The sequence below is a fragment of the Haliotis cracherodii genome, unplaced genomic scaffold (assembly GCF_022045235.1).
Source record: "Haliotis cracherodii isolate W230 unplaced genomic scaffold, xgHalCrac1.p SCAF_3, whole genome shotgun sequence".
NCBI classification, from domain to species: Eukaryota; Metazoa; Mollusca; class Gastropoda; order Lepetellida; family Haliotidae; genus Haliotis; species Haliotis cracherodii.
The window spans coordinates 13,704,392-13,731,591 of NW_027266286.1; the positions used below are offsets into that span (position 1 = coordinate 13,704,392).

A 27,200-nucleotide genomic window follows, 5' to 3' on the forward strand; every position below is an offset into this window, starting at 1 on the left:
CCTCCCACACTGAGCTGACAGTTCTCGGGAGACAGATGTGGACTGCAGCGGCCGTCCCCCTGTGGCTGATCTTACTGTGTCCCAGTGCACATTGGTCATGAGATGCTGGAGCAGAAAGATCTTTCGTCTGTTTTTGATAATTTAATGCTAATTCAAAGAAAACTGAAGCAGAATATTCATGGCTTTGATCTTGGAGAAAAGAGGAGGAATATTTCCTGTAATTTATGGTACAAATATGTGCCCTCAATGAAATAATAGAAAGGCATGGGTGACTCAGCTAAGGCACAAGTCGCTGTGAATAAATGCTGTTGTTGTTGCAATTGATTCTGAGCAAGGAATTCGCTGGCCATTATGATTTGCATTTTAACAAGTAAAATTGATGGAGGGGGCACGGGTGGCCCAGTCATATAAGGCGCCGCAATTCGCTGTGCAGAGTTGCGTCCCTTGGGCACACCAGAAACCTTTGATTGTGGGTTGGAATCCTGGTTCGCCCTGATTATGTTTCTAGGTTTGTCAGCACCATACCCGTACTTGTTGGTTTCACCGAAGTAGTAAATGTCCGAGACCTGCATCACTTCGGGCTTTACTCCCACATTAAGCTGACACGCCCTGATATAACTGGAATGATAGTTCACATAAAACCAACATGCGTTGATACAACTGAAATTCTGCTCTAAGAGTTGTTAAACCCAAAGTTTAATCACTCAGTGTGATAATAGGATAATATCATGTGGCAGCCTTCATTTATTGTTGCCCATGGCTGGCTGTCCGAGATGTTTATGTGATCATGGGAATTTTGACAGTTATGTCATGGCCTCCAGAAACATGCAATGTAGTTTGTAAAATTACCCCCAAAATGTGTGAATTACTTCCACTGTAGCGATGTAACGGAGTCATCACACGAAAGGTTGGCAAATAAAATCATTACATGCTCTCTGCCACTCCCCATGCTTTGAGCTCAATAAAAACTTCCAGCAGATTTCGACTTCAAAGAACCATGGAGAAAATGAAGCATTTTATCCCGAAAGACATTTAGCCATCGGATGTGTCAGTTTCCCTGCTCCTGGCTTGAAAGGATGCAGGTACTCTCCAGTTCAACATCTCCCTCTACAGTGTCTATAACGAGATTTCAATCAGCACTTTGTTTAGGATAAAAAACATTTCCCCATTGATGACAACATCGTCCCTAAGTGGATTGCTTTATTTTGTTTAGGATTTGAGTACATGAAATAGAAAATGATCTTAGTTTAACCGTCAGTGGGGCAGGTGTGAAACTGAGTGTGTAGATCGTAAACGAGGTTGTGATGATTATAGCTTTCGGCCGAGGTACGAGTCTATGGTCGCGGGATTGGCTTACAACAGTGGAAGCTATATGCAGTCTGCCAAGGTAGAAATAGCAGATTTGTATGTAGAGGCGTATCTATATACAGTGAGAATGTCTTGACGCTCTTGTCAACAGAGGGAGACTGGCGGCATGTTACCACAACCTCCTGTGGAACTCTGTTTCTATATTCAGTTGTTATCCACCATTTTGGTTTTTGCTCAGTGTTTTTATCCCTTGGTAATCAGTGTTTGGAAGAAAATTACAAAAGTAAATTTGGGTTTTCCACTTCTTTTGTTTCAAGCAGGGAAATGTACTTTGTGAGATAGTTGAATTATTTACCTTTTTCAACTTTTCTTTTTGTTGTATGTAAATAATTGAACTGAAAATGTTTTTGATAATCATTCATTTTTTCAAGGATGGTGAATTTAACACCAAAATTTGTTTAGCACATGAAACATGCTCATCAAATATTTTTTCATTAAGAACTTGTTTATAAGATACTTCAAAATACATTATTCAGTAGCTATTAAGATTAACAACTATCTGACACAAAACACAATGACAGTTTAGAGTCTAAAATAGAATTCTCAATTATTTCCGGCGTATGTGATTTTCCCTTATGACTAAAGAGGTCATGGGTGGGCGAGTGGTCCAGGTCATGCTGCCGCCCCAGACGGAGTTGCAGGATTGGCAGATCATTAGCAGATCTATATTTTCTCAGCACCATGCCCTTGCTTTTTGTAAGCATCTAAACTCTGGATCACTTTCAGCCGACTGATATGAACTGAAATACTTTTCAAAGAAGTGTTAATCGATACTCACTCTTTCACTGAAAAACGTTTGAATAATCTGTAAGTCTTTTTAAAAAAAAATTACATCCAAGTTATAGATTATATCTTTGATCTCCATAACATATATAAAATGGCTAAGGAAACAAGTTACCGTATTCAACGTAATAAGCGCCCAGGGCGCTCCCAAAATTAGAAGTAGTGGTCTCTTATTAGAATATAATTTTGGAGAGAGAAAAACAGAGTTGAAAGATTGTAAATTTCTTGTTTTATGCTGACAGCCTGAAATGATTCAAAAGAAAAGTCTGTTGCGTATTATACACGACAGATATATTTTCCAGAAGTTAATTGCCCATAATTAAGGGTGCATATTACACACGAGTGCGTATTATATGCAAATAGATAAGTGTACATTGATCAATCGGAAGGGGTGCTAGTTGGGATTTTTCACTGGCCAATATATTAGAGCGGGGCGCTTATTACGTCGAATACGGTACTTATTTGTCTAGCATATTTTCATGATAAAACAAGCATGGCAGCTGGTGATTGGGGGTCCTGCTCATGGAATGGAACAACCTTTTCTCATTAGCAGGACCCATCAGTTTCATTTCTTTCAAAGGCAAGCAGTCAATGCATTAAGGAGTAATGCAGGATTAGTATATAAAATGTTTAGATTTTACTAGTTTTTACATAAATACAACTGTCCCTGATTCGCCATCAACCCTGCCGTCCCTGTGGGTTGTGTTTCCTGGCAATGTTTCAGACAGGAATTGTTTACTGTTGGGAGAAATAGGTGGGACAACTGTAATGATTTCCACGGTCAATATATTCCGTCTCGGGTTGTATTCCAGCACACCTGTGAGCAAGGGAAGTTATCAGCATGCCCCATTTGTCAATCAGCAAGATGGGAATACCCAGACTGACATCCACCAAGATCGGCCTGTGTTGGAGAACTCTCTCATAGTCTTTGTGTCAGTGTATAGCATTTTGGTAAAGTGTCAATCTCACACGCCTAGAACCAAGTTTGTGTCTCATCATGTAGTGTGTAAAGCATATTCTAGGTGTATCTTCCATGCATCGGGGAGCTCTCTTGTAGTCTGTGGGTTTTGTAAGGAGCTGTTTTTGTCCCAGTGGTTAAAGCGTTGATTCCACACACCTAGCACCAAGTTTGTGTCTCATCATGTAGTGTGTAAAGCATATTCTAGGTGTCTCTTCCATGCATCGGGGAGCTCTCTTGTAGTCTGTGGGTTTTGTAAGGAGCTGTTTTTGTCCCAGTGGTTAAAGCGTTGATTCAAAACGCCTAGCACCAAGTTTGTGTCTCATCATGGGTAGTCTGGAGAGCTGCATACTCTAGGTGTCTCTTCCATGTTATCACTTGAATGATGGTAAAACCATCCTCACTCCTCATCTCATAGTCAGTATGTTCTTGTAGGATGTTCGGGCGTTAGTTTTTGGTTAATGCTTTGATTTGTTAGGCTGAGGACCAGGTTCAATTCTCAACATTAGTACAATGTTGGAAGTCCATTCTACCACATTTGACGTAATAAGCGCCCAGGGCGCTCTCAAAATTAGAAATAGGGGGCTCTTATTAGAATATTATTTTGGTGGAAAAAAACAGTGTTGAAAGATAAATTTTGTGGTTTATGCTGACAGCCTGAAATGTTTATATACGACAGATGTATTTTTCCTAAATTTAATTGCCCATAATTAAGGGTGCATATTGCACACGAGTGCGTATCATACACGAATAAATAAGTCTTGTGTACATTGATCAATCGGAAGGGTGCTAATTGGGATTGTTCACTAGCCAATATATTAGCAAATATCGCCATGGGCGCTTATTAAAGTGGGGCGCTTATTAAATCGAATACAGTATTTGTTTTTCTGGCTGGAATAGAGCTAAAATTGGAGTAAATTCTACAGCTGATACACTGGAAATCATTGAATAAATATAAATAAGTGCCCCCTTACATACACATGCCTGTCCATACCTATGAACTATGGACTTAAATTTATTTACTTAATAAAAACTTAACATTTACTTAGAAAATAAAAAAGTCCAATCTGAAAATAAGGGCAAATATGTTGAAATTCAGTCGCAGAGCCAACATTCAGTCGGTAATAAGAGGGCTGGATCTTAGCATAAAGATGTCCATAACTCCCATACCATGGTATTAAGATCTCAATGTGGAGGGAGCACGTGTGGCCCAATCGTCTAAGGTGCGGCGATTCGCTGTGCAGAGTTGCCTGCCTTGGGCACACCAGAAAACCTATGATTGTGGGTTCAAATCCCAGTTCGCCCCGATTATGTTTCTAGGTTTGCTAGCACCATACCTGTGCTCGTTGGTTTCACCGAAGTGGTAAACGTCTTAGACCTGCATCACTTCGGGCTTTCCCCCCACATTAAGCTAACATGCCGCGATACAACTGGAATGCTGTTAAAATCGGCGTTAAACCCAACTCACTCACTCTCAATGTGGAATGGGCCGTGTACCAATATTCAAAATGTGTCATTCTAACAGATGTTATAATGAAATTAGAATAGGAGAAGCTCAATATTAGACCTGAACTTTTACAAAGACAAAGTTATTCTGATTATTCTTATTCTTAATTATCATTCATTCTAATCAGAAGACCTTGTGGAGATGTCATCATGCTTGTCAGATGTTGTATTTCTTCATGCTTACGTCTTCACACGCCAAGGATTGGTGCCAGTTCCTGTTCCCCTGTTTCAATCACCATGACACCCCCAGCCAGGTAGGGGCGTGTGTAATGAAGATATACTGCACATACTCCCACCATTGTTCGCCAAACCCATTTGTTAGGCACCGTTTCCACGGTAATCGGTAAAACATGAAATACTAAGAGGAATATTACAGTGGAGCTGGCTTGGTATGAGAATACTCCAAGTAGACTGACATTAATTGAGCACAAGCATCTGACGTTTGTGAACACATGTTGCGGAAAGTCAAAGAAGTCGATTAAAACGGAAGGAATGCTTTAAATGTTGGGAGGTTAGGATTTTCGGCATAGGATGTGGCATTTTCATGGTTGGGCTGACTTTTGGGTTTGCCACTCTCCAGGCTGGCCATACTGCAGGTAGACATTTGTCTCTGCAGGTGCGGACAGCTGGGCCAAGTGTTTGTCTATTCCTCCACTGCAGATACCGTTTCCCTTATGATATATTTTACATTAACATAGAGAGCCCCTTGGAGAATTTATTGTGGGAGTGCTTTGGACATGTGTGCTTCGACTTGTATTTAATTCAGTGTTTATTCAGATACATATTGCTTTAGTCTGTTAAATTATTTGCATTTGCAGATGTTTCGGAAAACTGAAATAGAATAATTGGGGAATAAAGATAAGAGGTCTGTTATGTTATTTGTAATGATTTGAGCACAGGAGTCACCATACTTGTGCTTTATGCCTGGTTTATAGTTGGCAGGCTTTCACGAAGGAGCACCATCAATAATGAACATGAAGGAGTAGGACTATTATTAATCATTTTTAAAGAGAAATCTTTTTAATACTTCATCTTGATGTATTTATCTATAACTAGCTTTTGAAGATTGTTAATTGATATGGAAAAGCTCAGATAAGAAAATATTTTTGTATATTTTAGAATCAGAATTTAAGGAGCCTGTCTTTAAGTGTCTATATTTTCGTAATTTTATGGATTATTTTTGACAACCAGAGATATTTTCTCCCCTCCCTCCGGAAGAAAGAAATGATAATCTCATCTAATATCTGCCGTTGTAGGAAACTTGTCTGCATAACTTTTAAGATAAATGGTAATTGGTTGTGATAAGCTTGATAAACAACTGTCAGTACTTGGCCAGGAATCCACCATTGATGGTAAACCTGGCTGACAGAAGCCTGTTAGCTCAATCTGCACGACCAATATTAGTTGTGAGGAAAACAGTGTTACATGCTATACTGTTGTCATTATTTAAAACAAACTGTCAGTTCCAGATTCTATTACTACTTGACACTACCTTCTTATCAGTTTAGTTGACAGAAGACTGTTTGTCATCTGTATATAGTGTTGCATAGTTGTGAGGAACACATTATGTGATGAGTTAGATGCTGTCTTGATGAATTTCAATTATATAGGCGTGCAGTAATTTTGACCAAAACACGCTGGAAGGCAACTAAATACATAATAAAGTTTTGAGTCAAAATATTAACAACTAACTTCATGTCATTGTTCATGTTCTGACAGTTAAATCCATTTTAACTGATTAGATGTATGTGGCGTTGCATAGTAGACATTGCTGACAGAACAATGCGTTATCAGAGCTCACCATCTGTGCTGACAATGATTATTTGTGTGGAAGATGCTATTGTCTTGATGGCATATAACACTCTCATTTGTTTGTGCTGAGGTTTTTAGATAACTGACATTTTATACCTTTTCTTGATATAAACAGCTTGAGGTTTCCATTTCTGGTGTATCAGCTAATAGTAGTTGACAAGAAGTATTATCTTGCACACCTTGGTTAATGTTCAGTAATGTCGGTAAGATTGGTTTCAATGGTGCCATGGTCTCATGTCTGAATTATGTTACCTGAAACTTGACATTTCAAAAGCAGAATAATTTCCATTTCCTGACACTGTTTCCAAAATCAGGATTGATTATTACTTGTGGATACTACTGTCTTGACGACAAGTCTTTTTTATGGCTACAAACAATACGAGTTGGGAGCAAGTGTGTTTTCGTTATATTTTACAAATGATCAATTATTAGTTATACCGTATTCGACGTAATAAGCGCCCTGGGCGCTCTCTAAATTAGAAATAGGGGGCTCTTATTAGAATATTATTTTGGTGAAAAAACAGAGTTAAAAGATAAATTTCGTGGTTTATGCTGACAGCCTGAAATGTTTATGTACAGATATATTTTTCCAGAATTCAATTCCCCATAATTAACGGTGCATATAACACACGAGTGCGTATTATACGCGAATAAATACGTCTTCTGTACATTGATCAATCGGAAGGGGTGCTATTTGGGATTGTTCAGTAGCCAGTATATTAGCAAATATCGCCGTGGGCGCTTATTAGAGCGAGGGGCTTATTACGTCGAATACGGTATTTATAAATATTTAATAGTAATATTTAATTTATATAAATAAATAATTAATTAATATTAAGTGGTATCACTTGCAGTTATGTTGTGAGATGAAGATAACATTAACCACAGCATTATAGATCTTTGTACTGTATAGATCTACCGTAAAGTGTCAAATGTTAGCAATTGTCTGCTGGGATTAAGGTTTAGAATATATAAAACAACAATAAACACTGGCTTTGCCGAAATTTGAAACAGAGTTCAACTTGTTTCTGTTACTGTCATGAAGACTGTTTCAAAATGATAACTTGAATTCATAAATCATTCACTTTCCTTCCTTCTTTTGACAACCTGTCCACTTGACACAATTTCTAATATCACCCAAGAACATATGTTAACTGCTGTAAACTTGGACAAGCTTCTTTAGAAAACAATATTTTCAAATATAAAAATCAAATAAATTCATCCATATTTCTCATGTCAAAACATCATACAATTTATTGTTTGATAGGCATTACTTAACCATGCTTGACAACAATATAAGGATCTACGTCGCTTTTCACAGTATTAAAGAAATTGTTATCCATAAAATTGTGTCTATCTTGTCATCATACAATTTATACAACAGCTTTGGCCAATGATGCTATTTTCGTAACAATTGTATATCAGTATCAGTGTTTATCTCCTTAATAACTTCTATGCCTGGCAATGAATTTAATCCATCGTGTATGGCTCCATTGTCTTGATAAGAAAACTCTCTATGTATAGCCCCGATAGTACTTATTTAGCAGTGCCAGTGGTGTTTTTCCCAGGTACCTGACTGACGAGGGAAAGGGCATGATGCCAGATGCTGGGATTCTGTGTCTGTGGATGTTCTTCTCCCCGATCTCCCAAACTGATTTCCGTCATGATTGTGTTTACGTCAATGGTGTAGGAAGTTCAAGCTCGCAGCAGGGGGCAGATTTAAACTTTAAAACAAACGGATGAGATAAAAACAAAGTGGCAGATGATCACTTGGGGCCTTCAAACTTGGTGATAACAAAGTCGAAGTTGGCAATGATAATGTCTCATCTTGTATGGATGGGAAAATTGGTGTTGAAGAATGTATAAATTCTGGACAATTTTCGCGTTTTGTTTTCAGAGGGAAGTTTCGATCCTTTCGATCACTTGCAGCTATTTTCTTACAGACAGCCAGACACTTGCAGCTGTTTTCTTACTTTAGACAGACAGGCATACACTTGCAGCTGTTTTCTTACAGACAGACAGACACTTGCAGCTGTTTACTTACAGACAGACACTTGCAGCTGTTTTCTTACAGATAGACACAGACACTTGCAGCTGTTTTCTTACAGATAGACAGACACTTGCAGCTGTTTTCTCACAGACAGACAGACAGACACTTGCAGCTGTTTACTTACAGACAGACACTTGCAGCTGTTTTCTTACAGATAGACAGAGACACTTACAGCTGTTTTCTTACAGACAGACAGACAGACACTTTATTCAGTGTGTAAGGCCATATGGCCCATAGTACAGTTCAGTTTTAACAAATATATTTACATTCTCTTATCAAAATGTTCTGTTACGTGTCAGCACGTACAAATTCTACTTAAGATATCTAACAAAGGATGCTCTTTAGTCATAAACAAAGTATTCGTGTTTTGGGAAACTTACCCTGCAATAGATCTTGGTAGGCAGGTGGGTGGGTGGGTGGATGAGCAGGCAAGCGGGGTGGGGCGGGGAGGGGCGGGGCAGGGAACTTATAGTTCTATGAAGAATTTTCTTCAAACACCATATAGCAACAGATGTGATATAAATTTATTGTGAGAAAAGTGGTTGGCTGGTTGGGGTAGCGGAATCCCAAGCAACAGCCTACCTACTTATTGAACTTCATGTAACCATGTCGCACAGCGTGAAACAGATATTTGTAATCATGGTGAGGGTAGCTACGCTGCTGGTTTGCCTGGTGGAGGCAACATGTATTGATGTCAGAGATAGCTGTGATACTGTGTGTGGTGGGAGCTCCGTTTCCTCACTCACATTATCAGAGGTCGACTAAAATACTGGCCCTTTAGCCTTGGGCCAGCACAAATAGCAGAGGGGCAGAGGGTGTGCTGTCATTGAAAGTCAGTGGCCAGATGAGCCCCGCCCCCCCCCCCACCCCCACCCCCACAGGAATCATCTGATAGTTGTTTTTTCTGTTTTGAGTAGTGAATGGCTAGGGAAACTTTTGGTGTGACAATGTTTGGTGTGACAGTTGCTTCAACCCTATAGATGCCCCTGCTTGATCAGGCTCTGTTAATAGTCGTAGAACAAGAGGACGCCGTCATCAGGGTTAGATGAACATAGGGTTTGTGAAATAAACTTATGTACAAGGTTAAACAAAAATAATTCTAAAATGTACTGTCATGTATTAAGTCTCTCAGTTTCCAAGCTGAGAAAGTTTGTAGTTTGTTGTTTAGCGCCGCACTCAGTAATATTCCAGCTATATGACGGCGGTCTGTAAATAATCGAGTCTGGACCAGACAATCCGGTGATTAATATCATGAGCATCGATCCACGCAATTGGGATCAATGACATGCATCAACCAAGTCAGCGGGCCTGACCCCCCGATCCCGTTAGTCGCCTTTTACGACAAGCATAGTCACCTTTTACGGCAAGCATGGGTTGCTGAAGACCGATTCTACCCGGGAATCTCACGGGTTGAGTATAGGCTGATAGAACTGAGAGGGGTGAACTGCTGTGTGTGGAGGTTGTCTATTGGAGAGATTGGTCCAACATTACGCCAGATTTTAAAAATATTTATTTTGGTTTATGGATTTTGACAGTGAAAACATTTGGTAAGTAGGTACATGATTTTTTTTAGCGTGTTAAAGCTGGATTTGGAATTGTTGATGCATGTCATTGATCCCAATTGCGTGGATCGATGATCATGATATCAATCACTGATTATTTACAGACCGCCGTCATATAGCTGGAATATTGCTGAGTGCAGCGTTAAGCAACAAAACAACCAAGCTCCATCAGTTGATGGGTGATCCCTAGAGGTGGCTGCTGTTTGCATGTGGCGCCGTGACATATGGCAACACGCAGCCAGTTGCTATCACTGGATGATCAGGCTCATTCCTCAACATAACACGCAGTCAGCCTGCTCTGACCATTACCCTGAATATTGTGACTGGCCAGCCTAGCTGTGATAAACAATAATATACATGGAGTCTGACAGGAGGGTGTGTATATTGATGTACCTGTTACTGGGTTGCTGGGGACTGTGGAAGCTTGGATGTACAGGCAGTGGATGGAGATAATCATATGTGGGACGGACTCACCTGATGACGATGGACGTGGTGGGGGTGGGGGGTGGGATAGGTGATGAGTGGGAGGAGAGGAGTATTATGCCCCCCTGATCAGAGGGAGAAGAGGTAGAATAGGACATGGTGCATGGGGGTAAGGGGACATGAGTGGTAGTTGTGTGGGGGGTTGGGGGAGAGAGAATCCTCAGGTTGAGGTTAGGGACTGGAGGGATAGGGTGGTAGTGAATGGTGGGGGCAAGAGGCGAAGTGGTAGTTGGCAGTACCACAGGGTAGGGGTGTCAGAGGAGGAAGTGGTAGTACCACAGGGTTGGAGGGATGGGGGGAGGTGGTAGTACCACAGGGTTGGGGGGATGGGGGGAGGTGGTAGTACCACAGGGTAGGGGGTCAGGGGGAGGTGGTAGTACCACAGGTTTGGGGAGTGGTAGTACCACAGAGTAGGGGGGTCGGGAGAGGTGGTAGTACCACAGGGTAGGGGTGTCAGAGGGGGAGGTGGTAGTACCACAGGATAGGGGGTTCAGAGGAGGAGGTGGTAGTACCACAGGGTAGGGGGGATGGGGGGAGGTGGTAGTACCACTGGGTAGGGGGGTCAGAGGGGGAGGTGGTAGTACCACAGGGCTGGGAGAATTAGGGGAGATGGGGTATGGTAGCACAACAGGGTTAGGGAGTCAGATGGGTAGAAACAGATGGCAGAGGGGGAGTGGTGTAGTAGATGGTGTGGTTGTAATGGGGGTTGGGTAGGAATGAAACAGGGTGAGGTTAACTTAGTTGAAGGGAATCAGAAGGCTACTTATGTATAGTGGAGTGGGATGCAGTAAACAACGTATGGGGCAGGCGTTGACAAACTGCCATGGTTCTGGGGTTTTGTTCCTCACTGCTGAGGTATGGGGTATGTTTTGTGTAGTTCCAGAACCTGCTGTTGGTGTTACATGCATGCGTTGGATGATACTGATGAATGTCATGTTACCCTGCATTTCGCACACAAAGTAAACACATTCAATACCCAAGAACTATAACAGGAGTTTATATTTCTCTCAAGCCATTTTCAAATTTTGTAGGAATAGTCAACATGTTGTCATGTTCATTTTAATGCATTGAAATCATTTTGATTAAGAGACTTTACAGAAAGTTTTGATTGATGTAAAGATAACAACAATGATGTTAATAATAATATAATAAGAAGAAGAAGAAGAAAAAGAAGAATTTTGATTGATGTAAGGATAACAGCAATGATAATAATAATAATAATAATAATAATAATAATAATAATAATAATATTGAAACAAGGATAATAATAAGAATATTGAAACTAGGATAATAAGAAGAATATTGAAAATACTAATTATGATGATAAAATATAATGTTTCGTAATAATGATAACTGAAAGAAGATAACTGATGATGATGACAATACAACAATGATAAGGATGATGATGGCAATGATGCTGCTGATACCGATGATGATGATGATGATGATGATGGTGATGATGATGATAGTTGTCATCATCATTACAGGGGAAAAAATGATACATTCCTAATTATTTCCGCTTTGTGACCTGCCTGTGCCCAAGTAGCTTGTCTGGAGAGTATTGCTCAGTATCATACATAAACATTTATCCCATGTACGTCCCAAATTGATATCTATTCCAGTACACTACACCCCAGAGCTAGCACTAAGTAGATCACAAACAAGGAACTGTTTGCTGCCGCTGCAACCAGTGTGATCAGATCTAGGAGTGTTTACATTATCCCGCCAGGGGCTTGTACATTGCTTGCCATCTCACAGAAACAATGGAGCATCAGAAACACTCGTCAAGGTTTTTCCCATTTTCTCTGCAGTTAATTTTGTTGAAGTGTTATCGTTTGGATCTGGAAAATGCTCTTACGGGGTACCGCAATAATCCCAATAGTATGAACATGCTGCATGCAACAAATATTTGTTATTATGAACGTATGACAGCTCCACGACACCAGAGACACCACCAGCAATAATGGATGATAATCAGGATATGTGATGGGTGCACGAGTCGCCAAGTTGTCTCAGGTGCTGCAACTCGCTGTGCAGAGTTGCTTACCTTGGGCATACAGGAAACCTATGATTGTGGGTTTGAACCCTGGTTCGATTCAAATTTGTTTCTCGGACTATAAATATAATGGAAAATGTTTATGTGAATTCCTGTTGGTATCAGCAAAATGATTACGCATGGTCAAGTATAGTCCAAGTTCTCTGAGCAGAATGATTATGGTAAGGTCAAGTATAGTTAAAATTCGCTAAGCAGAATGAATATGGTATAGTCAAGTATAGTCCAAGTTTTCTAAGCAGAATGATTATGGTAAGGTCAAGTATAGTTAAAGTTCGCTAAGCAGAATGAATATGGTATAGTCAAGTATAGTCCAAGTTCTCTGAGCAGAATGATTATGGTAAAGTCAAGTATAGTTAAAGTTCGCTAAGCAGAATGATTATGGTAAGGTCAAGTACAGTCCAAGTTCTCTAAGCAGAATGATTATGTTATGGTCAAGTATAGTCCAAGTTCTCTGAGCAGAATGATTATGGTAAGGTCAAGTATAGTCCAAGTTCTCTGAGCAGAATGATTATGGTAAGGTCAAGTATAGTCCAAGTTTTCTGAGCAGAATGATTATGGTAAGGTCAAGTACAGTCCAAGTTCTCTAAGCAGAATGATTATGGTAAGGTCAAGTATAGTCCAAGTTCTCTAAGCAGAATGATTATGGTAAGGTCAAGTATAGTCTAAGTTCTCTGAGCAGAATGATTATGGTAAGGTCAAGTACAGTCCAAGTTCTCTAAGCAGAATGATTATGGTAAGGTCAAGTATAGTCCAAGTTCTCTAAGCAGAATGATTATGGTAAGGTCAAGTACAGTGAAACTGGCTGTTAGGAAAGCCAGGAAACATGTGTTACGTCATGCTGGAGGTAAGTGGGTAATCTCACGTATGTTTGCTGTGTACTGTTCGATTCACATGGTGAAGTTCATTGCTACAAAATTGCCTGATGCTGTTTTATGGGTAAAGTTTGCAAATTGCAGAACAGAAATGGTTTATTTTGGGAGTTTGACAAAGTTTGCTGATAAGTTTCTGTGAGTTGGCTACATCTGCCGATGCATGATTGCAGGTAGTGTACAAACACTGACTTGGGTGTTGAATCACCGTGGTAATGACAGCGTGTCGACTCTTGTTTCTTGTAGGGAATTGTATCGTCAGCATTTGTTTGTGCTTGCCTTGTTCTCAGATGTTCTGATGGGTAATAGGGGTGGTCGGGTAGCCTAGTGGTTAAAGTGTTCGCTCGTCTCGCCGAAGACCCGGGTTCAATTCCTGACATGGGTACAATGTGTCAAGCCCATTTCTTGTGTCCCCCGCCGTGATATTGCTGGAATATTGCTAAAAAAGCGGCGTAAAACCATACTCACTCATTCTGATGGGTAATAACAGATGGCCAGTAGGCCATGCATGTCTCCCTGTGTCAACACCAGGCCTGGACTAATCTCCCAGGATCCCATGTTTGATGTATATGAATGATGATGATATGAATACTTACTGTAACAATGTGTAACCTGGCTGTAACCTGAATCGCTGCTTGTCAATCATTACGGAGACCCATGAAGATTCTGGGGTAGAATAGGTCTTTAGCAACCCATGCGTGCCGTTAAAGGCAACTATGCTTGTCGTAACAGGCGAGAAACTGGCTTGGCTGGTCAGGCTCACTGCCTTGGTTGATGCATTTCATCGATCCCAATTGCTTGGATTGATTCTTATGATATTAATCACTGGATTGTCTGGTCCAGACTCGATTATTTACAGACCACCGTCGTATAGCTGGAATATTGCTGAGTGCGGCGTTAAACAACAAACCAACCAACAACAAACCAACCATGCCTGACAGCTTCCTCCTGGCAATCCGAAGCAATGATTTCAACAAAGTAATGACCGCCTTCGTGGTCTAATGGTAGAGTGTCCGCATGGAGAGCGGAAGGTCCGGGGCTCGATCCCCAACCGCGTCATACCAAAAGACGTTAAAAGATGGTACTTGTTGTTACCCTGTCTGGCGCTCGGCATTAAGGGGCTAAAACAAAGACTGGTCGGCTCAGAGTCAGTATACTGTGTCTGAGTGGGGTATTCATGTTAAACTGCAGCATGGTATCTCAGTGAGCTAGCACTATAAATCGGCATCACTCCGGACTAGTACAAGAAGCCACACACACACATACACGTGTATGCACATCGCTATATAAGTGCAATAATCTTGGACGCGACGTTAAACCCCATTTCACCTCACTCAACAAAGTAACAAAAATACAGACCCCCTAGTCTGACACACTAGAACTATTAAACCTAGTTGATCAACTTGGAGATCTATTGTTTGGACAAGACCACAAAATTTGTAGTTATATTGATTATGAGTTTTTTCTCACTAATACAAGAACTCGACTCATGAATGTCAAGGAAGAAGTTTTATGTGTGGTTAATGGCACTGTTTTCCTTCAACTTCTCATAAATAAACTCTTACGAACTCTTCTCATAAATAAGGTGTCAGCATGGTAAAGTGCTGCTAATATAACAGTGTGTTCATAGGGCTTTGGACCTGCTCCACTTTGAAGCACATGTAGCGCTTGTGGGGTCTCCTTAGGCAAGTGGCTTTGTTGGAAATGTGCCTCTGTTTACCCAGCAGTGAATGGGTACCCAGTAGGATGAGATGGCAATGTGGCTGCTAATATAACCTTCTAGTGCCTAAACAGTCAGCTTGGGTTGTATACTCCCCAGGGAGCTGAGGACGAAACTCGAATGCACACTGATCCATTGACTGGGGTAATAATGTGGTGCTTTGAGGATGCCTTAGGGCTTGGATTGACGCATTATTAATGAGCACATTATTACGTTATTACCATCTGGAACTGACCCATGAAGATTCCTGGGTAGAATAGGTCTTCAGCAACCCATGCTTGCCATAAAAGGCGACTAACGGGATCGGGTGGTCAGGCTCGCTGACTTGGTTGATACATGTCATCGATCCCAATTGCGTGGATCGATGCTCATGATATTGTTCACTGGATTGTCTGGTCCAGACTCGATTATTTACAGACCGCCGTCATATAGCTGGAATATTGCTGAGTGCGGCGTTAACCAACCAACCAACCAAAACCATCTGGAACTTGATTGTTATATTTTTACACAAGCTTTGTCATGTGACACTGTTCTAATTTTTTGTAGAATGCAGCATCCATGTGAACCTTTTAGAAAACTTGTATATTTTTGGATCCTCGAGTGTTCCTGGTGCCCCTGCTGTTTTAGTGCTGAAATATTGCTCAAAGTGCCACAGGACCGACCCTATTTACTCAGTGTAAATCACTGTCAAACGTTCAGCTTTTATCGTAATCAGAAAACAAATTGAACAACCAAAAAACGCTTCCCTGAACTATGTGAGGTGAGGTGAAATGGGGTAAAATGATGCATGCAAGGTCATTGCACTTTTAACCAATGTGCATGCACGTGTGTTTGGCTGCTTGTACTAGTCCGGACTGATGCTGAGTAGTTTATAGTGCTAGCCCACCGAGATACCATGCTGCAGTTTAACATGGATACCCCACTCAGACACAGTATACTGAGTCCGGGTTGACCAGTCCTTGTTTTAGTCCCTTAATTGGGAGCACCGGGCAAGGAAACAACAAGTACCATTTTAAAATGTTTTTTAGTATAACATGGCTGGGGATTGTTTCAGTTTGTATTCTTGGCTTGGACTTCGTAACCATCAGTAATAAGTATCGTTTGGAGAAAGCATTATTCCAGCATACCGACACCTTGTACTCTTGTTTAGGGCTGAGTTCTTCAAGATAACATCATCTTGTCGTGGAATCAGGTCACAAGCCAGGCATCCCCTCAATGTGTCAGTGCTGTTGTCTCTGGCTGTTTGATAGTATCGGTGTTGATGGCGCTGCCACTGATGGTGTTGCCAGTGATGGTGTTACCACTGATGGTGCTGCCACTGACGGATAGGCTACCTCCACACAACAAATGAGGCAGCAGGTGAAGGTTTTCTACAATCAGATATGACTCCCACCTGCAGTTGGCCCCGTCACAGGTTGGTAGGTTCTAGGCAACAGGTGAAGGTGTTCTACAGTCAGATATGACTCTGCTTGCAGTCGGCCCCTGTCACAGGTTGGTGGGTTCTAGGCAACAGCTGAAGGTGTTCTGCAGTCAGATATGACTCCACTTGTAGTCAGCCCCTGTCACACAGGTAGTTGGGTTCTAGGCAACAGGTGAAGGTGTTCTACAGTCAGATATGACTCCCACCTCAAGTTAGCCCCTGTCACAGGTAGTTGGGTTCTAGGCAACAGGTGAAGGTGTTCTACAGTCAGATATGACTCCACCTGTAGTCGGCCCCTGTCACACAGGTAGTTGGGTTCTAGGCAACAGGTGAAGGTGTTCTACAGTCAGATATGACTCCCACCTCAAGTTAGCCCCTGTCACAGGTAGTTGGGTTCTAGGCAACAGGTGAAGGTGTTCTACAGTCAGATATGACTCCACCTGTAGTCGGCCCCTGTCACACAGGTAGTTGGGTTCTAGGCAACAGGTGAAGGTGTTCTACAGTCAGATATGACTCCCACCTCAAGTTAGCCCCTGTCACAGGTAGTTGGGTTCCAGGCAACAGGTGAAGGTGTTCTACAGTCAGATATGACTCCCATCTTTAGTCGGCCCCTGTCACAGGTAGTTGATTAAAAGAGGGAAGATGCTCCACACCCTGCTATCAAGGTCTAGACATTTTTTTAGCCTTGTGTGAAAGTGAGAAATTCATTGTGTAATTCTGATAACTATTTGCTGCTAGATTTGAAACAATCCTCAACATTGCAGTGTTAGTTTGCCAGTTTGCCTGAGCCAACATCCCTGCTGTTACTGCCAGCGTGTGCACGCTACTCGTTCACTGTCATATATCATACAGACTGTTTGTCGTAGGAATTTATTTCTTCTTAACAGATTTTTCAGTTGGGTTGTCACAAATTGGAGGTGAAGGGGAAACAGTTAGACTGCTTTCATCGAAAACCGAAAAATAAACATTCACAAGAGTGCTAGTCCTCAGTCAAAATATTTAACTGATTATTTTGCCAGAAGAGAATTATTTCTCTTTAAGGATCTTGAATCGCATACTGTTAAGAGGCAGTACAGGAAAACTTTTTTTTTAAATTAAAAAATAAGCATTTATTGCAAACATAAGAATGAAGTAGGGGTCTTATGAAGGCCGGGAGGCGGAAAGCTTGACTGTGTATATAACAGGATTTGTTTGTTAGATGTGTTTATTATAGGCATATTGCGGGGTGGTCGGGGAGCCTAGTGGTTAAAGCGTTCGCTCGTCACGCTGAAGACCCAGGTTCGATTCCCGACATGGGTACAATGTGTGAAGCCCATTGCTGGTGTCCCCCGCTGTGATATTGCTGGAATATTGCTAAAAGCGGCGTAAAAACCATACCCACTCACTCACTATAGGCATATTGCAGTCATAATATAGTAGGGAAATGAAGAAAATAAAGTTAACGTTTAATCTGAATTATAGTCATTGCATAAACCAGATAAACCTCCAGTAGGAAATATAGTAGAATTATACGTCTGATAAAATAGAGCCTCAGCCACTCTAAAGTCAAGTTGTTTTGTAGACCCGATAAACTTTACACTCATATTGTCGTCATTACATACTGTGTTCATGACTAAAACGTGCTGTGTTCGTGTCTAACTGCACACGAATTTGAGATAAATGTCGTTCAATTTCAACAAGAAAATTTCTGGAAAACAATGATCACTTTTACATTTGGTATACATTGTTTGTTTCCGGTGAGTAGTATTTTGAATGTCAGGGCCATATTGGAAGGCAGCAACAAATTGTTATTTGTTCTCTTGTAACACCCCACCTGCTCATCATCAATAGGTTTACATTTTAAGTACTTCAAGATCTACCTTTCTAAACATAGCCTCCAGCAAATGTTAAAGACTAGTGTTAAGAACTGGTTGAAAGATTATCGTTGATGATTTGATCATCCCAATCGGTTGATGGTTGAAAATCATTGGTTGGCATGAAATTTGGCTGTTTTTAATGTAACACAACTACCTTATTCGACATAATAAGTGCCCAAGGCGCTCTCAAAGTTAGAAATAGTTGAAAGATCATAAATTTCTTGGTTTATGCTGAAAGCCTGAAATGTTTATATACAATAGATATATTTTTTCCAGAATTTAATTTCCCATAATTATGAATGCATATAAAATACGTATTATACACAAATAAACAAGTCTTGTGTACATTGATCAATCGGAAGGGGTGCTAATTGGGATTGTTCACAAGCCAATATATTAGAAAATATCGCCGTGGGCGCTTATTAGAGCGGGGTGCTTATTACGTCGAATACAGTACTTACTTCAGGTCTTTTGGATTAACTTTTTGTCACTTTTTTCTACAAGTGCGAGGTGGCACGTAGTCCTGCACAGATCACAGTTCACATATCAGGTCAAGTAAAGCAAGTCAGTCACGGAGAATCCTTGAATGGAGGACTGCATCTGAGCAGCTTGGATCCTGAGAGTTTCTTGGATCCTGAGAGTTTCTTGGAGTTTCTAGGGCTTCGGTCCTGCCCCACACTGAAGCACATGTGACATACGTAACACATGTGGTGTCTCCTTGGGCAAGTTCAAAATGTGCCTCTGTTCACCCAGCAGTGAATGGGTACCCCTACCATGAGATGGCAATGTGGTTGTTACCTTCTAGTCCCTAACAAGCAGCTTGGGTTGTATACTCCCTAAGGAGCTGAGAATAATTGTTTTGTGAACACTGATCCAGTGACTGGGGTAATAACAGCACTTTGAGCATGCCCCTGAGTGGTGTGGAAATATGTACACTATAAATGGCCTGTTTTAGAGAATATACCTTGTCAGCATGCAATATTAATACTAACTCCGGGTTGACAGTGTGGGAAATATTTTGCCTTTTCACCTTTTTAATTTCAATTAATTTGTACACAACTACTGAAAAGTGTCAAGGTTTCATATTCAGTGTTATCAAGTGTGATAGAGTAGCCTTGAAAATGACTTGAACTAATTTATGAACCCGAGTATAATGTTGAAATATTTATCGCACTAAATATTGCCTTCTATGAAATGATCGAAGACACTTATGCTCAAACATGCTCACACCAGGTGAACGGTCCAGAGAACAAATAGTCAGTTTGTTGTGGCGGAAACTTTTCTCCATGACTGCATGGAGGGATTCAGGAGTCGGCCAACAAGCATGTGGCATCCATCATTACTGGGGAGTCGGAAGAATGCCACAATACGAGATGAAAGACGGTAGAAAAACTTGGGGCTTAGCAATTTCGGTTTTAGAATAACGTTTTTAATGTAATGAAGCCCTGGTAATCCTTGTTTGAGTTTATGATGTGTTTGCTTCTATAAGATAGAATCAGTTGGGAGAAATGTGTCTGAGTTTATTTTTCTAATTATATTTTTCAACAGACATGATTACAGACCATTAAAGATTGGGGAGAGCTAAATAGATACAATTTGTGACCAACCATGCGATAAGGGGCCTTATGGGTGAAAAATCACATTTTGATTTCTCATTATATTTTTAAACTACAGTATCTTCAGAACCCAGGAACACAATACACAAGCTTCAATTCTTTTTTATTAAAGAGATACTTGACATCAAACATTTGGAATAATTTTCTGCAAAATCCCATTTTCAGACTTGAAATAAATACCTGTTGTAAAATTGAGATATAGTGACTGGTTAATCTAAAGTTCACATCTGTGCAAATATGTTTTGAAATAATGCTTTTATTTTACTATGGACTAACAAGAGCAGAATAAGATATTTGTGTACAATCCGCTTTGATCTAGGTGGCGAATTTTATGGAAGTAAGTTGAGGTCAATCAAACGTCTGTCTTTATGACATCACAGCACAATTGTATCCGAGCTTCAAGAGGTTCATTTTCTCCAGGCAGGTGACATTTGTGGATAACAACTTCTTTATATTACAAAATTGTTGTTATTCGTAAATTTTGTCACTTTGTCATCTGTTAACTGTGTTTCATTTCTTTTCTTTTTTTAAATTGTTTGGAGTCAGTGGATTTTTAAACCAAGTTTTTGAAAATGTGCGGTCTGACATAGGTGTAATACTATGGATATTTTTATTGTGTCTAAACTTTTCATTTTTATGTTCAAATATAGCAATTACTAACTGGAAAAATTGTGAAACACTCTTGTGGCATTAAGACAAAGATGGAACACTGAAATGTGTCAGATGTTTGTATTCCCATAACTGTTTATTGCTAGAGCATGCATATATTTTTTTCTTTAAAAGATTTTTTTGGTTAAAATGCTAATATATAATATTTGGTACTGGAGCTGAGTGTAATTTCTTTTTTTAAATAATGCAATAATTTTTTTTTTTTTTAATCAGTTTGAATTTTTGGGGCAGAATTTTGGCAAAAAATAATTTGGGCTATTCTGACAACAAAAAACATTTCAAAATTTGTTTTGTCACTGACGTGCAGTGTCGAGAGGTGATGAGTTTCCGAGACATGGAGACATAAATCTCCGCTCTGTAGACTTCTTGTCCAACTGGAATCTTGTGAAGTTCCTGCAGGGAGACATGTTTTTTGCAAGAACAGCAAATTGTTGGCTGTGATTGGAAGAAAGGGTGGAGGAGAGTGTTTTGTTGTTGGTGGTTGGTGAACGTACCAGATTAATAGTAGTGATAATGTTCCATTAGAATGTATATAGTATGATTCTTATCAAAGAAACTAACATGAGATGGAGGTTGTATTGGATCATGAATAAAGGGAAACATGTAAGCGCAACTCGATGATGGCTATCCCTGCAGTCAACACACATCCCGAGCAGCTCATTCACTCAATGGTAATTAGTTGTACATAATGTTTAATTCTTGATGATGATGATGATGATGATGATGATGATGATGATGATGATGATAACTGTGCAATGATAATAAAAAATCATGTTTCAAAAAAACGATTTACTGATGATGATGACAATATGACAATGATGATGATGATGATGATGATGATGATGATGAAAGCCATGCAATGGTATCAAAAAATCATGCTTCATAATAGAGATAACTTATGATGATGATGATGATAACCATGATAATTGTTTCATGTTTTCATGAGGAAAACAAGGACGATGTTGATGATTTGAATATCCACTAGGCTTTTATAACAGTATATGAAACGATTTTGATTTTCAGAACAACACACCTTTTAACAAAATCAAAAATGTCGAAACTGATATATATCCCTATACTTCTCTGTGCACATGCACACCTGGCGGTACCTTCCAGGGGGGTACTGGGGAGGAGGGAGCTCCAACACAGGCAGGTACTTGCAGTATGTGCAGTTGGCTTCCTGACCCCCCAGCCGTGATGGAGAGAGTCTGTGGCAATTCTCAGGAGCAGTCACGTTCTCTCACTGGTCTCTCTGGCTTGTGAAGTGTAGCCAAACTGCCCCTCTTTGCCCACCATCATACACGTTAACACTTTGCTCTATGAGCCAAGTGCTTATTTTCCTGTGGCCACTTGTCGAAATCTGTCAGTCAGAGTAGGCAGGAGCCTGGCCGTTCCTCCTGTGTGAAAAACCAAATGTTATTTCTTTGAAACATACCTGGATTTCTTTACAAACTTACCTGGATTTCTTTACCAACTTACCTGGATTTCTTAACGAACTTACCTGGATGTCTTAATGATGTTGTTATGTCATGAAGGAGTTTACCTGTCGGAGCTGTAATTGTTGGTTGCATGACAGGGTTATATTCCTTGAGGTGTGACGTTTTGTTTTCATAGCTGTAGAGTCGGCTTTGAATAACCATCAAGAAACGGAATGAGACCTGAAGCTGCTTGATTAGGAATCAGGGACGTTTTAGACGTGTCGAGAGGTTTGTTATCTATAGCTGTACAGGTGTGTGGTGCAGATTCAGGAAGCATTGTTTCAGGACGTCCAACTATTTCATACATTCCAGCTGTGGCCTGATCCCCTTACGTCCAGCAACATTTGTTTTGCGTCTAGGCAAAGATCAAGATCACAAGGGCTTGATTTTGAAGAATTGCTTCTCATTGTCTTTTTTTCGTAACTTTTCCATTTTCACGGAAGAATTTTGGTAATTTTGGAACAAGAGTATCCCAGAGAAGATTTATGTGATTCTCAATCATTTTTGTTTTCGTTTGGTGGTGAATACGCTTTTCACCAAAATGCAAAGGCGCTGTTGGAATGCTGGGATGAGAAAATGAAACACATGGCAATAGACTTGTTAGGTAGGCACTACAGTGGTGAGAAACAAGCGGTCGTTCACATTGATACCTTCGCCATCACAGAGCCAACTACAGGCACAAATATGCTTGCTGAGTTTCCTCAAATGGAGCTTTGATTCTTGGAGGATTGTGTTCAAATTATGGAAAAAATAATATTTTGGAATCTTTAAATTGTGTTGCATTCCTAAGTTGCATTTCAAGGATCTCTTCAGGTATGCTTGCCTTGAAAATTCATAAGGAATTCGTAAGTTGGGAGGGACGTTGATTTTAATAATACATTTTCTAGTCTTTACAGTTGCTGCCAAAATTCTGGTTAATTGATAAGTATGAATCTTTTTGTTCCTGGATGTATGATATGTTCTTCATTATAGTTCCTAGGGAGATTATATTTCGCTTATCTGATAAGCAGAGTGAGTTTATGTTGCCGTCAATCCCATGAGGTACTCTTGCAAAAACTATCAGTCATATCAAGTGATTAATTAAATATCATCAGTTTTAAGAGAATCTTGTCGTTGATGTGTTTTGAGGATTTTGTTATCAAACACAGGCAGGTGGTTTCAGGTAATTTTGGAATATAAAAGGAGTTTATTTTTGGTGTGAATCATGAAAGTTTATTTCTTACAGATACCTTTGCTCAAAGATTAGACCAAAAAATGGAATATCAATGGTGGGACATAACATGCTTATTCTAGAAAGTTTTTGATCTTTGATCATAGAATGTTAAATTGTACAAGAACCACAGATTAATAAATATTTGAGGATTTGAAGTGGAAATATTGTAATATTGCAGTTATTTTTGGTAAATTAAGCAGGAACTGATCGACAACTTATATAATAAGGCTCTGAATAGTCCTCAGTCTTTCCTGTCTCTGACATTGTTTTTGGTTTGTAGCGCGGGTTTGGAAGCAAGGGTTGTATGTGTGCCATACCCACGTGTGGAAGTCATTGTACCAGACTAGTATCAGATTAGAGATAAGAGCACTGGAAAACTAAACCTTCGACCCATCACCTTCCGGGGTTCTTTTACAAGGTGAGAATATGTGGATGAAAAACGTCCACAAAAACAGAGTTCCCCGGAGAGGAAAAAAGTCAGTGATAAGTGTTCCCCATACAGCGTCATTTGAATGTTTTTAAGATAGTTATAATCTGTGAAGATTTCTCTGGAAGGATTGGTGTCAAGAAAACAGTGGAGTGTAACCAATGGTGCTTCGAGAAGAATTTTTTTTCATTGGAGTTTTTTTTGTTGATTTCTGATTGTCATTGATAAGGTGTTCCTTGTTTAAGTGGGTATTGTCTTGATGAAGATTTTGTGTGTGGAACAATTATGATGATTCTTGCTGGGATTTACGACCTGCTAGAGCACAAGCTATCAAAGGTATGAGGACAGGGGCCAGGAGTTGAGGGCTGTTTGTGGGGGAGTAGGGAAGTTTGATAACAGAATATCTTGCAGCAGACGTGAAGTCTGGATATTGCCGGAGGGTGCAGATATTATGGATCAAGACCTGTGCATGACATGAATTCTCTGTGATTTCAAGGTCAGTTTTGTGACCTTGATGCTTAACAAATTCAACAAGCCTGTTTTGAGTTGAGCGTGTACGTCCCTGACATTTTGTTGGTGTATATGGACATCTGTGACCTTTAGTTGGTGTATATGGACCTCGCGGATGTATCATTCACAGAGGTTAATGTTATTAAATCATTCCAAGCCAAATGAAGAAACTACTTGGATCACATATGGATAATTTGGGAGCAAAGAAAAAAACAAGTCATTGAATGAAAACGGAAAATTGTGATGTGTTGAAGTGAGAAATTGTTTGATTCCTGACAGTCGAAGAAGTGACATGGAAAATTGCATCACAATATAAAGCTTTGATGTGTGTATGAAATCAGTTGCACCATACTATGATTTTCGTCATTTATGAGAGGACAGTGAGAAAAAAAGAGGTTTCTCACTTGAAGTGACAGCCGTTTCTTCCAAACATTCTGGAAGTTCCATAGCTCTTAATGGTTGTTGCACATTCACGAGTTGCGGAGTTTTACCCAACAGCAAAGATGGCAGATGACATCATTGGTCTGATCACAGCTTTGACGGCGATGATGTCCTTGGCCTTTCTCTGCTTCATTGCTTGCATCCTGGCGTTCGGAATCTGGATGCTCAAAAACGTAATTCATTTTAATTCTTTTGTTTAACATTCGTTTAATAAAAACAAGATTAATTTCATCTCCCCACTCACATCATCCATTTTGCATATACAGTGAAACCATGATAGTCTGTACTTCGTTAGTGTCGATATCTTGCCTTCCAGAGCCCAATTTCACAAAGCGGTCCGAACACCGAGACTGTTGTAACTCTCTTACATAAACATTGACTTGCCTGTTGGGATTCATGGTTAGAATTTGGTTCCCAGCAACCTTTGCTGGTCGTAAGAGGCAACCAGGTGGTGAGGCTCCGTGACTAGTTTGATAGCGTGTCCTCGTACGCAGACATCATGGATCATTGCTCACAATATCAGTCACAGAATTGTCTGGTCCAGACTCTAATATTTACAGGCTGCCATCATATAGCTGAAATATCGCTGAGTGTGGCGTTAACAACAGTAACACTCAGTTCTGGTAATCCCAATGTTGCTGTCATTTTGTGGGACCGCCTCCATGGTCTAGTGGTAGAGCGTCCGCCCGGAGAGCGGAAGGTCCGGGGTTCGATTCCTGACCGCGTCATACCAAAAGATGTTAAAAGATGTTGTTACCTTGTCTGGCGCTCGGCATTAAGGGGCTAAAACAAGGACTGGTCGGCTCAGAGTCAGTATACTGTGTCTGAGTGGGGTATTCATGTTAAACTGCGGCATGGTATCTCAGTGGGCTAGCACTATAAATAGGCATCAGTCTAGTACAAGCAGCCACACCCTCACACGTACATGCACGTCGCTATATAAGTGCAATAATCTTGGACGCGACGTTAAACCCAATTTCACCTCACTTTGTGAAACTGGCTCCAAGTGGTTTGACCTTGCTGAGGCCAGAACCGACAAAGGGACATTACTCCGTACCTGTCATTCATAAAGCTGGAAATATGTTAATTTGTACAATGTCACTGGTCAATAGTAGCACCCAGATTAACAGGTTTTCACGGTATCACTCATACAGATCATTTGTCAGGTTATATGTTATATTGAGCAAAAAGCCAAGAAATAGTTTATTTATTCTAATATACTAAATAAGTAGGAAATAACGAGCAGGTGTATTGAGGCTATGCATGCAGTAACTCCTGCCGATGTCTGTGTATGTTACACATTGAATGTCAGTATCACTTGGTAGCTCTGTGTATTCAACGCTTGTAGTCTGCTATCTGCATATCACATCATTGATGTCTATTCTATGTATACCAGTAAGTCACAGGAAGATGTTCAAAGAATTACCTTCTTTTTTTTCTCAGATCAAATACTTCTTCTTTTTTCGTTTTTTGTTTTTTAGTAGGCATTTTATTGTTTCTTGTATAAAACTGAGTACAAATCTGTTCCAGGCTGTTACTATGGACTGGAATTAAAGTGTAGGTTTTACCAAATTTATGCATTCTTTGTGTGTCTCTTTGGCCTAACATTGTGTATTAAATGAAATGGAACCAGTGTTTTACTCACAATCAGTATGCATTTCTTCAGGTCTTGTATTACCTTTAGTTGATAATGGTGTCAGTATTTTGATATCAGTGTTCCCGTTTACCGGTAATTACCAGTTTTTTACCGGTAAAATTAGGCTTGGACCGGTTATTAATGTGACTGCCAGTCCCTGTGGACTGGCAAATAAAGTACCTTAGAAATCTTTGTTGTTGGACAAAAAATCAGTGATATACATATATTCAGATATAAGTACATTTTTCAAACAAAGTCAACTTGTTTGTTACCATCAAGGTTTCCCCTTGTCTATTTCTAGGTGAAATATCCATTTGTAGCGACTTTGTCTCGAAATATTAAAAAACAAAGAGAAAATTGTGACTGAAGTTTATGTGAATGACTATAGATCTAACTAAGTTACTTCAGAGATGTCATCTTTGCACTGAACATGAAGTTGAAAGAATTAAAACCAAATAATTTTCATTTCATATGTTTTTCATTTGTTGAAAGTTGGGACTGGCAAAAATTAGGGGGACTGGTACTTTTTAGAGTTGCCAGCCCACAAGGACTGACAGTTTCAAAAGCCAGCGGGAACACTGGATATATTCATTGTTTTGTCCTGTTTTGTCCAATAACGATGACACGTCGTCTTTTCCCCATTAACATTGAAGGTATTAGGTCTCCTTGTGGGTTTTCCCAGACTGACCATTCATCAGTCCCCATGCATCCTGATTGTGTTGGGAGCTTGAAATTGAGGATCAGGTGATGGAGTGTGTGTCATTGTA

The 27,200-nt window shown here is 40.1% G+C and overlaps 1 protein-coding gene across 6 annotated transcripts in view; it reads left to right on the top strand.

Annotated features, from left to right (window-relative positions):
• Positions 1 to 27,200, top strand: part of LOC139473657 (dystrophin-like) — a 452,560-nt gene that overhangs the window by 195,483 nt on the left and 229,877 nt on the right. The window lies entirely within an intron of this gene.